The sequence below is a fragment of the Tursiops truncatus genome, chromosome 8 (genome assembly GCF_011762595.2).
Source record: "Tursiops truncatus isolate mTurTru1 chromosome 8, mTurTru1.mat.Y, whole genome shotgun sequence".
Taxonomy (NCBI): Eukaryota; Metazoa; Chordata; class Mammalia; order Artiodactyla; family Delphinidae; genus Tursiops; species Tursiops truncatus.
The window spans coordinates 10850198-10862410 of NC_047041.1; the positions used below are offsets into that span (position 1 = coordinate 10850198).

The 12213-nt window shown below is 45.2% G+C and overlaps 1 long non-coding RNA gene across 4 annotated transcripts in view; it reads left to right on the plus strand.

The window, feature by feature from the left end:
* Nucleotides 1-12213, plus strand: part of LOC109550953 (uncharacterized) — a 275762-nt gene that overhangs the window by 82261 nt on the left and 181288 nt on the right. For all 4 annotated transcript variants that reach the window (XR_012333286.1, XR_012333284.1, XR_012333283.1 and 1 more), the window contains exon 2: nucleotides 3070-3187. This is a non-coding gene — a long non-coding RNA (uncharacterized lncRNA). The remainder of the gene's footprint in view (nucleotides 1-3069; nucleotides 3188-12213) is intronic.

Genomic DNA, 12213 nt, shown 5'->3' on the forward strand with positions numbered 1-12213 from the left:
GAGAAAAGAACAAGCGTAACAGTGACAAACGAGGGTTAAGTGAGGTAGAGACTTCTTCCACGTGTTGTCATGGAATGCTGTGGAGTCACCTGTGTTTTGTTATCTTTTAAGTGCAAAACATGGTCTCACCTGCCTAGGACAGATGAGAAGAAATACCATCCCAGGCTAGAGAACTGATGAGGGAGCGGTGCAAGGCATGGTGGAAAGGGTCCAGTACTGGGAGTCAGGACCCCTGGGGATGCTCATGAGCTGTGTGGTTTGGGGGACTTTGCTCTTTCAGGTTTCTTATCTGTGAACGGGAGGGTTAGATTAGGTCTGTCTAGCTTCTGTCTGTCACTGGAGCTCTCAGCTAAACCTCTGCCCACAGCTGATGAGCCCCTCCTTGCCAGCGAGTGGGTTGGGGCAGTGACTTGGGGCGGCTCTGCAGTGTCGTGGATGCGGGCTCCTAGGGGTGAGCAGAACCCCTGGGGCTGCAGGAGCATTGAGCGTCAGCCTCTGCGTTCAGTCAACACCGTGTGGGTCCCCTTGGCTCCTCTGTTACCTTCAACTTGAGCTGCTGGTGTTCAGCGGAAACCCCACCTCAACCAGTCAGCAGCGGGGAGCCCCGTCTTCTCACCTGATCCCCGGCAGCCTGTCCCCGGGGGCTCAGCTCTGCTTCTGGGGCTCTGCCCTTCACCTACATTCTGGATAAGGACCATTGCTAGATCTCACTCTTTATCTACGTATCCCATCCCGCCTCTCGAGTTCTACCCCTTTGATTACTTTTATGGCTCATTTTTTTCCTTTAGAAAAATTTATTTTTTAAATTAACCTACAGTGAAACTGACTTGCTTGCACAGTTCTGTGGATTTTAACACACGTATCCATTCATGTAATCATCACCAAAAGCAGGGCACAGAGCAGTCCCATCAACTGCAGGAAATTCTTTCATGCTCTTCCTTTGTAGTCATCGCCTCCCCTCGCCCCCAGTCCCTGGCGGTGCTGAGACGTTGAACATGTTGTACAAATGCAGTCATGCAATGGAACTTTTTCTCGAGAACGTCTTCTTTCACTCAACCTTCGAGGTTCATCAGTGTTGTTGTATGCATCCATAATTTGTCCTTTTTAAATTGCTGCGTGATTTTCCAGTGTATGGATGTAACACATTTGGTTTATCCGTTCACTGGCAGAAGGACATTGGGATGGTTCCCAGTTTGGGGTGGATATAAATAGAGCTGCTATAAATATCCATGTACAGGTGTGTGTGTAAACATAAGCTTTCCCTTCTCTGGGGTAAACGCTGGGAAGTCACAGTGCTGGGTTGACCCCCTGAATTTTGATCACTTCCCACCTTTGAACTAGGTGTGCCCCTCCCGTTGGATTTCTGATGCTGGACTCACTCTGCTGCCTTCCCTCTTCCTCAGATGAGCGGGCCCATCTACCGGTGCATTTCTGGTTCCCTCTCTTCCCTCCCATGGTCCTCCTCTTTCTGGCTAGGAGCTGCCAGCACATAATAAAACGGGAGCCCATTTTGATTAGTCTAAATCTGTTTCGGCTCTGAATTGGTGGTGGTTTCATTATTGCACCAGTTTTGTAGTGCCCTCTGCTGGCTGATTCACAAAGCTGGCTTTAGGCCTATGCTAGGGGAGAACTTGTAGGTGCCACGGGAGAAAGAAAAATAATTGGGAAGGGACGCGGTTGTGGCGCACTAACGTTGTCGTGACAGCCTGACGGGGACTCTTCCTGTATTTGATGCTACACATATAGAGAAATGCTGTAATATTTTTGTGGAACCCTACAATATTGTGCCTGTCTTCTCAATTGTGGGCAAAGATGGGCTGTCTGGAAAGCTGGACTCAGCCTGGAGCCTGTTACCCACATTGCTATTTTGTGAAGATATCCGCATACAAATGACTCAGATCTAAACATTCAAAAATGCTCTTGGAGGGCCATCTGGTTCTTGTTGGTTCTAAAAGCCTCGTTCAGCCTGGTAGATGGATCCAGTACAAAAGATAGTGAGGGCTCTTCATTCAGGTTTAAATAGGTTCCACTGACCAAGAAGAGAAGCAGCCTTTATAAAATAGCTGGTACTGATGCTCCCAGAGCCGGGGGATGAGGATTCTGCCTCGTAGGTCAGCGGGAGGCTGATAAATATTTAATTGATGATCATGCACTTGCATGGAGGCTTTGGAACACACACACACACACACACACACGCGCACGCGCGCACACACACACACAGAAACACAATTTGGTATCATCATGGAACACGTGATCATTTGTTTGGTATCTGAAACGGGCTGGGAATTAGGCTGACCCAGCATGTCAGGCAGTGAGGTCTGTCCGAACCTCGGGGTCCTCGTGATGTGTCATTTAATTGGTGAAGACAGCGCTGCCAGCCTTGCAGTTTGAATGGTGGTGCTGATGGACTTGCCATTTGCACTCGCTAGCTACTGACCTTTCTGATCAAAGGTATGGCCGTACGTTCTGTGACCAAGGGACAGGGGGTGTCTCCTCTCTGGGAGGCTGACAGGCTTGGAAAGGGAGGGAATCCTGTGCTCTCAGCCTCAGCTTTGCGCTCCGACCACCTCCAGACAGAGACTGGGCATCTAGGGAGGAGGATGCTGGGTACCGGGGAACATGAATTGGAGGCGGCCGCATCAGGAAGCAAAACGCATGACATGGCGCTCGCTCCTTGATTAACCTTTTGTTTCTCTGAGCTTTACCTCTCTCATCTGGAAGTGGCACCAGGGGAGGTGTGCTGGCGCTTGTGCTTTCTTTAGTTTATGCAGACAAAACCACAGTATATCCTGTACTAAGACGGTGTAATTCATACTTTAAGGCTCTCTCAGTCCTGAGGATGTCAAGTTATCGGAAGCAGGGATTGCATCTTACTTCTCTCTACCCCCCAGCTCAGCACAGCACTTGGCCCAAAGAAGAGGCAAAAAGGGAGCGTGGTGAATGCTGTGGGTAGAGGTGTGGCTTTTTAAGGGCGTCCGTGAGTTTCATGAAGTTTATAAATGTTGGGACTTTGGGAAAATCATTTCACCTTTGCCTCGGGTAATTTGTCTTTCTCGTGTGCCCTCTCAGTAGAGACGCCGGTGTTCCACATCCTGTTGGACTCATCTCTCCAGGACGGTAGCGCTCCGGAAAGAATTCCCTACCGAAGGGGAACCAAGAGCCTGGAGGATCTCTTAGAAAGAAACCGGTAAGTCCTTACCAGCCATTTTCTAAACAAATAACTACAAAGTTCACCTCAGTATCCGCTGTCCTCATCTGAGAACACCAAGTGAAACCTCTTAACAGTCGAGAGTAAAAGTTAATGATGTGGAACTTTTTAGTTTGTCCCACTATGTCTCTCCTGTGGCCGTGGCACTTAAAATGATTTCTAACTGTTAATGGAGAAATTTTGCGTGATCGGTTTTTATAAACCATCTGGTGAGGCTTATGGTCTGCAAGGAAGACTTGGCAGGACTCTGCAGGTGACCAGCTTTCTTCCCCACGGGCTCCCCTCTCCTCTCAGTGTTCCACACTGTCACAGAGTCTTCACATTTTTGTGAGTGGTTTCTATTGGACCCTAAACCTAGCCTGGTCTCTTGCGGTGTAGCTGGGGCACCAGAGACTTAAGTTACCTCCTGATGAGTTTACTGATGATGGTGACTGCAGTGCCTGTATTTTTAAAAAATTTGGTAAAATATATATAGTATAAAAATTACCACCTTAACCATTTTTAGGTGTTCAGCTCAGGGGTATTAATTGCAGTCCCATTGTCACGTTACCATCATCACGGTCCGTTCACAGAACGGTTTTCATCTCACAGAAGTGAAACGCTGCACTCGTGGATCAGGAACTGCCCATTCCTCCCTCTCCTGCCCTGGCAACTACCATTCTACTTTCTGCCTCTGTAAATGACAGGTGCTCTAAGTACTTCATAGAACTGGAATCATATAGTATTTGGTTTTTTGGTGACTGGATTATTTCCCTTAGCATACTGTCCTCAGGGTTCTTCCATATTGCAGCATGTATCAGAACTTCCTTCTTTCTTGAGGTTCAGTAATATTCCATTGTATGTATATATCACTTTTTTTTTCATCCATTCATCTGTTGATGGACACTTGGATCACTTCCACCTTTCGGTTATCGTGAAAAATTCTGCCATAAGCACAGATGTACAAGTATCTCTTCAAGACCCTATTTTCAATTCTTTTGGGCATGTACCCAGAAGTGAGATTGTGAAATCAAATGGTAGTTCTATTTTTAAGTTTCGGAGGCACCACCACACTGTTTCCCACACTGGCTGCATCGTTTTACATTCCGCCAACAGTGTGCAAGAGTTTTGATTTCTCCGCATCTTTTCTAACACTTAAACTTTCGGGTTTTTTGATGGTATCCATTCTAATGGGTGTGAGGTGGTATTTCATTGTGGTTTTGATTTGCATTTCCCTGATGATTAGTGCTGTTGAGCATCCTTTCCTGTGCTTATCTGCCGTTTGTATGTCATCTTTAGAGAAATGCCTATTCAAGTCCTTTGCCCATTTTTGAACCGAGTTCTTTGTTTTGTGGTTGAATTGGAGGAGTTCTTTATATATTCTGGATCCCTTCTCAGATACACAATTTGTAAATATTTTTCTCCATTCAGTGGGTTGCCTTTTCACTCTGTTAATCGTGTCATTTAATGCGTAGAAGTTTTAAATTTTGATGTAGTCCAATTTATCTCTTTTTTTCTTTTTCTGTTTGGCTTTTGATGTTACATCCAAGAAATCATTGCCAAATCCTGTTTCAAAACTTTTCCCCTACATTTTCTTCTAAGAGTTTTACAGTTTTCGGTCTTACATTTAGGTCTTTGATGTATTTTCTGCAGTGCTTGTTTTTACCCCTTCCTAGACACTGAATTTCTTGAGCACAGAGACTGTGGCTGTTCATCTTTTTATTCTTAGCACTTAGAATATACCTGGCACATAGTAGGCGCTCAGTAAATTATAGTTGAATGAAACAACTTTATCAGACACGATGAGACTAAATCAAAGGCTATATTTATAGTGATTTGCCATTTCCATAATAATAATTATAGCAGACTGTCTTGGGGACCCAAAAAGAAATCTCTGAAATAAAAAGATGTCATACTGGTTTCAAGGACTTTTTGGCATTTTATTTATTTACGTTTTCCTGAGGATGTTTAATGGCATATTTGAATATTTGTCACACTAATTGTGTTCTCATCACACTTGACCCCGAGTGCCTTTCTCATGAGCTCTGTGCACAGTGAGCCTCCATCATGATGAAAACGATTGGTCAGGGTTGTTCTACCGTGCATGTGGGTCCCTGAAACCCTGCATCAGCCAGTGGAGGAGGTGGGCCCTGGATTGCTAGCTGGCCTTGGGAAACTTATTCCACACCTCCGTGTCTCCCTTAGTTTCCTCATTTATAAAATGAGAGTGTCTACAAGTTTCCTTCTAGTTCTAAAATGATGAAAGTTTAGGTATTGGTGATTGATAGGACATTTCAAATAGGAATAGAAATTCAGCCACTTCTGGGAAGAAGTAAAGACAAGATTCACCCCCATCCGGCCTCTCCCCGAGAGCCTTCCTGCCTCAGAAACCCAACCTGAGAGTTGGGTAGAGAGACCGCTGTGCCACCTTTGCAGTTATGTTTCTGCTTATGCCACACGTGAAGGCAGGGAGGGCAGGGGCTGAGTCGAAAGCAAAATTCCTATTATAGTTGTTGTTGCTGTTGAATCAAGGACGTCTTCTCCGCATCTCAGCCATTCCAGAGCCAGTTGTCCTGTGCCTGCATATGTGTGAGGCACAACCGGCTGGAGAGATAAGAGAGCTCTTGTTTACACTATCAGCTGAAACCAAACCCCATACATCCCACACGGTTCCTGGGTGGGTTTCTGCCATGGGAGAGGCAGTTACAAGTACAGCCTCCCTGGTGGACACCCTTGCAGGAGGTCGCCTGAGGTGTACCAGTGTCTGGCTCTGAGGCCTGCCTCTGCTGTGGCCATCATTTGACCTTTCTGAGTCTGGGTGTCGGGTCATCTTTACGGTGCCAATCAAACAGCAAGGCCTGGCGAGGGCATCAGGGAAATCTGGGCTCGCACCTCTACTATTTCCATCTGAACGAGGTTTGGGAATGTGACTTACCCTCACTGGGAATGGGTTTCCACAAGTGTAGGGGTTTTATCTGCTGTTTTGCATAGAGAATTGGGTTGTCAAAAGAAGGGGCAAAACTAACTTCTACTGAGCACCTTCTGTGTGCTGGGCCCTGTGTTATATGTTTATAGAAATTAGCTTGTTTAATGCTCAAATGGTTCCATGAAGGAGCCATTGTTAGGCTCCTCTTAGGATGGGAAAATTGGTGCTTGGAGCGTTGAAGTGCCTTGTTCAGAGCCACACAGCTGATACACAGCAGGAGCAGGACTCCAGCGCACATGTAAGTGATGTGGGTCTAAAGCCAGTGCCTTCCCCACATCATTAGACCTGGACGTAGAGTAAAGTGAGTGTGTTCTGGACTCATGGGGGCCCCGTCTCCCCCTCCTTCCTCTGCTCACGGTGCTAATTTGCTTCCCTTTCGGGCTCCTGAGAAGGGGAGCTCTCTCAGCCTTTGAGTCTTCTGGCCTTTACCTTTGCTGAAGAGCAGATACCCCCTATTTTCCCCAGAAGCCATGTTTTCAAGCAAATGAAGTAACTTTTGGTTAAATTTGGGGGGTGGGGCCAAAATGATCCCCAATACAGAGATCCAAGCACAAGTAAGGTGCCTCTACCCGTGCTCCTGCCTTGAAGTCATTTCCTTTCCTCCCTCTTCCTTTTCCTAAACATATTCTTCAAAACCTCATTTTCCTTGGGGGCCCTGGTAAGTGTGATCGTGTCCAGATTTCCACGCTGGGGCCTGGGGTTCACAAAAGGCCAAGTTGACGTCCATTCTGTGTCTGGCTTATTTGATGCCAGAGGACTGCTGGGGTCTCCTGAGAAGCCAGGAGAGATTTGCTTCCTGCAGAGGTTTGGATAAGCCCCAGCTAATCTCCATGGCTTCTTAAGGGCACACCTGCTTGTCTGCCAGCCAGCAGCCTCCTCGCTCATTTCCCGTGGGACAGCTGGGGTCAGAGGGCCTCCAGAGAGCCTTTTATCCCCCGCCGACCCACCAGGCCCCCCTTAGCAGCACCTGGGCCCACACAGAAGACTTCCTTTGAGGGGAGGTTGAGACGTCCCTCCCCGAATGGGATCTGGTGCCCTTTTCCTCCCTTCTAAGAAAGCATTTAATTCAGGCTTTATCATGCCTGGCTCAAACTTTATCTCACTGGGGTGAAGCTGATCTGAATTAGTTTCTGGGCTGCTGAGCTGTGAACACGTAATAGGTGCTCAGTAAATAAAGATGATGTCTGATTATGATCTGCTTGGCATCCAGGAAAGATACACTGTCAGCTTTCCCTGTGTTTCATCCCCGGAACGTAATAGTAACGCTGATAATATTAAAACGGCAGAGAATTCAAAAGTCATTTCTGTTTAGCTGTGGGAGTTAGAGGATCTCTCCTCCCTCTTTTCCCAATGAAAATTGCAGAAAGTGAGAATCAAAACAATGGATACTTCCTTTCCTCCCAAGATGGACTCTCCCCTGGACCAGCAGTGGGCACTGTGCATGCCCTCACCCCATCTTATTCAAGCACAGTAGACAGCTGTATCAATAAGCAGCTATATCAGAAGGGATTGAGAAAGAAACTGAGCTTTTCGTTTCTAAAAGTTTAAAATTTTAGTTTCTAGTTTAGTTTCTAGTGGGTATGTGTATGCGCCAAGCTTTTTGTGTAGGTCATCTCAGTTGGTCCTCACAGCACCACTTTGAGGTTGGTAGCATCATCCTGATTTTAAAGATGAAGAGACTGAGGTACAGAGAAGGGAAAAGACTTGCTCAACTTCACCCAGTGGTGAAGTCATGGTTCTTGTTCAGATCTGGATGGCTCCCGGGTCCCTGCTCTTTCCCTTTCACTCTGTGTTTCCCAGGGGTGGAACAATCGTGAACGCATTACATCTGCCCATCTGAGATCCTTTCCCAAATAGCCATGATCCACAAAAAGTTCTTTGGACATGAAAAGCTTCTCACTTAAGTCTGGAAATGTGGAATCAGCTAACCCAAACCTTCAAGTAATTGGAATGATTCTTGTATATTTCAATTTTAGTTGAAAGAGAGAAACGAGTGGCAACCCACTTAGTTTAGGAGTTTAGACAAGGCGTTTACTTCTCGGATGCACGTTTATTTCAGTAGGATTTTTTTCAGCTCAATAATAATATACCTTCTGCTCTATTGAACTATGACTTCTAAAGTTTAGAAGGATGACCCAGAGGTGTGGCAAGGGCATACATCATTAAAGAGGACTGAGGAAGAGCATAGAAGGAAAGAGTACTGATTTTGAAAGTCTTAAGAACATTGGCTTGAACCCCCATGCCACCCATAGGTCCTGGCCCTAGGCAAGTCCATCACTGGAGCCTTCAGTTCCATCAGCTGCTAGTAGGCATGTAGTGCCTTAAAAGGTTGTGAAAAGTCAACGAGATAGCATGTGTATCAGTCACCTAGTGCAGGGAATGTGCATTGTCCCTGCTCAGGAAATGCTAGTTTTCTTCATAAAGCAGAAAGTTAATATTTAACCACAAGTAAAACAAAATGGATATTGGTCACTTAGAATTTTTCCATTTTACTCTTTGGGTAGCATCTGTGAAATGGGTCAGGAGGGCTGGGGAGACTCAAGACCATTTCCCTTGGCAAAAGCGCCCTGGGAATTGTGCTCCTGATGTGGAATTTATATCCTGGCAGTCAACTCTCTGGCTCCTACATTATTCCTGCTTCCGTCAGTGTAGGTCCTCACAATGATAGGCCATATATTGAACAACAGCAAAGACAACAAAGATGTCGAGGTCTGGTAACCCACAGTAGAATTTACCAGTTTATTGCTTTAACTCAACAACCCAATTTTCTCTAAGCAGACTCAGTCACGGGAAGCAAATGGTGTAGCACTAGGCTGAGATCTCCTTGCTTTCTACATTTCTCTATAATCCATTGTTTTATGCCTCCACTCTCTGCCTGAGTATCTCACGCGCCTTCAGAGGTATTTGTTCTTGTTCCTATGAATCCAGACAGGCCAAGTGTGCGCCAGGAACCCTGACACCATGAAGAGCGTGAGGAAGAGAATGGCCTCGAAACACGTTGTATTTGCAGATGAGTCCTTAACACTGGGGTTTAGGTTACTGTCTGACTTTATAGCGAGGCCGACCTTGGTGTGAATCCTTGACTTACTGCTTACAATCTTTGAGCTTTAGTATCCTTATTAGTCAGATGTATCTGGCTCGTGTAATAAGTTCTCAATACATTTAAGTCATTAAATGAAGTTTGCTTTCTGTTTATCCTACTGTTAATAACCTCATTTAGCTACCTCCCAGTCTCTTCTGAGACTGACGTGTAGTTTATCCCCGTCATTCTAAAAATAGTTCACATTATCAGTGTTTTCTCTTTGGATTGGCCAGATGGGCACTGCACTCTTTGGGGCTTCTCGGTTGAAGACAACACAATACTGTAACCATCCCTGGCTCCTGCTTTTTCTTTCCTTGCCTCTCCCTCATTCTCTCCCCCCAAGGAGGCGGGGGAGTCCCAGTGACAAGGTCGACATGGCAGATGTAGGGCTTCCATCAGGAGTCCTGCCCGTGGAGGACATTTTATTTAAATTTGCAGTGATTTGCTTCCTACTGCAGATGCTTCTCTTTAGCGTTATTGATCTCCTCTTTCTACTGAGCCACGTCAGATGTCTTTGACCCTGGTTTGCACCAGGAGCAGTGGAGGGGCCGCCCGAGACTGTCTGGCATTGTGATTGAATTCAGTTCCTCTTTATGTTTGCATAGGCCTTTTTCATTCTGCCTTGAAATCGGTTGTGCCATTGCAGGTGGGGTCCAGAGTCTGCATCCTTTGTGTCACGCCTCTCAATATAGTAACGACTTCTCTCAGGATCAGAGTCTCTTTCCTGGATGGATCAGCCTGTCCCGGGGTGGGAAGGACTCTCAAAGCTTGGGTTTCTTCTCTAGGAAATTGCCAATATAGTTTCTGAATAAAACTAGGAGGGGCCTGGAGAAGACATTATTTAATGAGCACATATAAACAGAAATGATAGCATGAGATGGGAAGGAAAGGGGAATAAAGACTAAAAGTAGGGACGCCATCTTCTTTCTTTTTTCTTAGAGTTGAAAGTTTTCCTGAATTATCTCTAGGGCTTTAGCGAGAAAAGAAGTCAGGGGAATTGTGTCTTTACTGTTTTATATGACCCATCCAAAGAACAGCTAAAAATATTAGTCTCCCCAAATCTCTCTGGCCCATCACACTGCCCTGCTCCAGCATGCCACAGCCCGTGAACTCAAGCCCATTTCTTTTCTCTTTTATTCTGGATCCTGCATGATAACCCAGGACACCTGCCGATAGTGCTGTCTCACGATTACTGCTTCTGGACACGTTGAAGCCTTGAGATCCCTCAGAGAGAAGAGTAATAACCCTGGGGGAGATAGAATAGCCCTGCTTGAAGCGTTTAATTTTCATAAGAGAATGATGATAACTTAAATCAGTAGCAAATATATTGCAGAGAAATAGGCCCCTGGTCCACAGAGAAGGGATCAATAAAGGCTCTGCCAACATGGTGAAGTAAATCAGGGAGTTGGGGTAATTACTTAAATTTTCTCAAGAACCTCTGCTCAGAAGGGGTTTAATTTGATTGCTTGCTTTAAATTTATTGTCCCCTCAATTCATCAACTTTATCAGATTTGACTTGTGTAGGCCCAATCTCCTCTCTCTGTCCATTTCTCTCTTTTTCCCCGCCCCCTTTCTGTCTCTCTCCCTCTCTCTTTTCCTCTGTGTGTGTGTGTGTGTGTGTATTTTTCTAGGCAGCCGGAAATTGAGTGATGATCCTCTACCAATAATCTCATCCTTAGTCTAAACTTCATTTCCTTCCAGGACTGACAATATTATCAAAATTGTTAACAAATCAGTGTGTTAAATTACGGTTCCTAGGAGGTGAAAGACACATAATTGACTATCACACCATTACCTTTCGTACAGTTCTTTCTGTATAATATAATTATTTTATGTTTTTGCTGGCATGGCTAGCACCAAGCATCCCAGTACATCACATACACTCTGTTGCTTTAATCTGTTGCCATGACAACCTCAACATTCTCCCACAGCAACAAAATTTAAATATGTATCTATGAATCTGAAGAAACAACTATAAGATTAAATAAAGTTCTACTAACATCAGTCTGTTTCATATAGCATTCAAGATGATTTCCGTAACAACAATTATTGGATATAATTGCATGCGATGTAATCCATAATTAATCTTTCCTGGAAAAGTACAAAGTAATCAGGTTCTTTCATAGGCAAATGGGTGAATGCCCTATTCAGTTATTCACCATCTTTTGAATGTCTATGTATGCCACTGTGTTAGGCTCATGAAATTAGTTAGGGTACACTCCAGTGACAGCCCAAAAATATATAAAGTTTTTTTTTTTAATGGAAGTATGGTTCTTTCTCTTGTAATAATCCAGTACATTGTTTCTAGTCAGTAGTAGCTTTCTTCAGTGCAGTGATCCAGAGACCCAGGTCTTTCCATCACATAGCTCTGCCAGCTGCTGAGCCCTGTTAACTTCTGCATCTAGCTAGTGGCAGGCAGAAGAGAGCATGGAGATGTGGTGTGCTGCAAACACCTCGAAGGGACATACATCACTTCTGCTCATTTTCCATTGGCTAAAACTAGTCACATGGCCACCCCTAGGTGTAAATGGACCTGAAAAACCTAGTCCATGGCTTGGTAGAAGCTTCTCAGCAGCAACTCTATGAGAGCAGGAGAATCATGAATTTTAGTAGATAGCTGGCTTGCTCTGTCACCGTGCAGGTAGATAGAAAGAAGAGGAAGGTGTGCTTCAAACACATGAAGGGCTCACAGCTTGCCAGGAGAAAGTCATATGGTAGTAAAGGAGTGAACTGAGTGCCACGGGGAGAGCTTGCTTCTGCTTGGCAGGACTGGGGAGGTTGGTGGTGGTGCCTTCACCACAGTGGTACCTTGGATTGCCAAGGAGACGTACCTGATAGTAATTGTAAAATACTGGACTTGCTTAATAGCATGTGTGTAGGAGTGGGAGGCTAGAGGAGATGGGAGTGAAGAGGAATAATTAGATAATGTAGTTGTCTCTGTTGATTCTCAAGTGATAA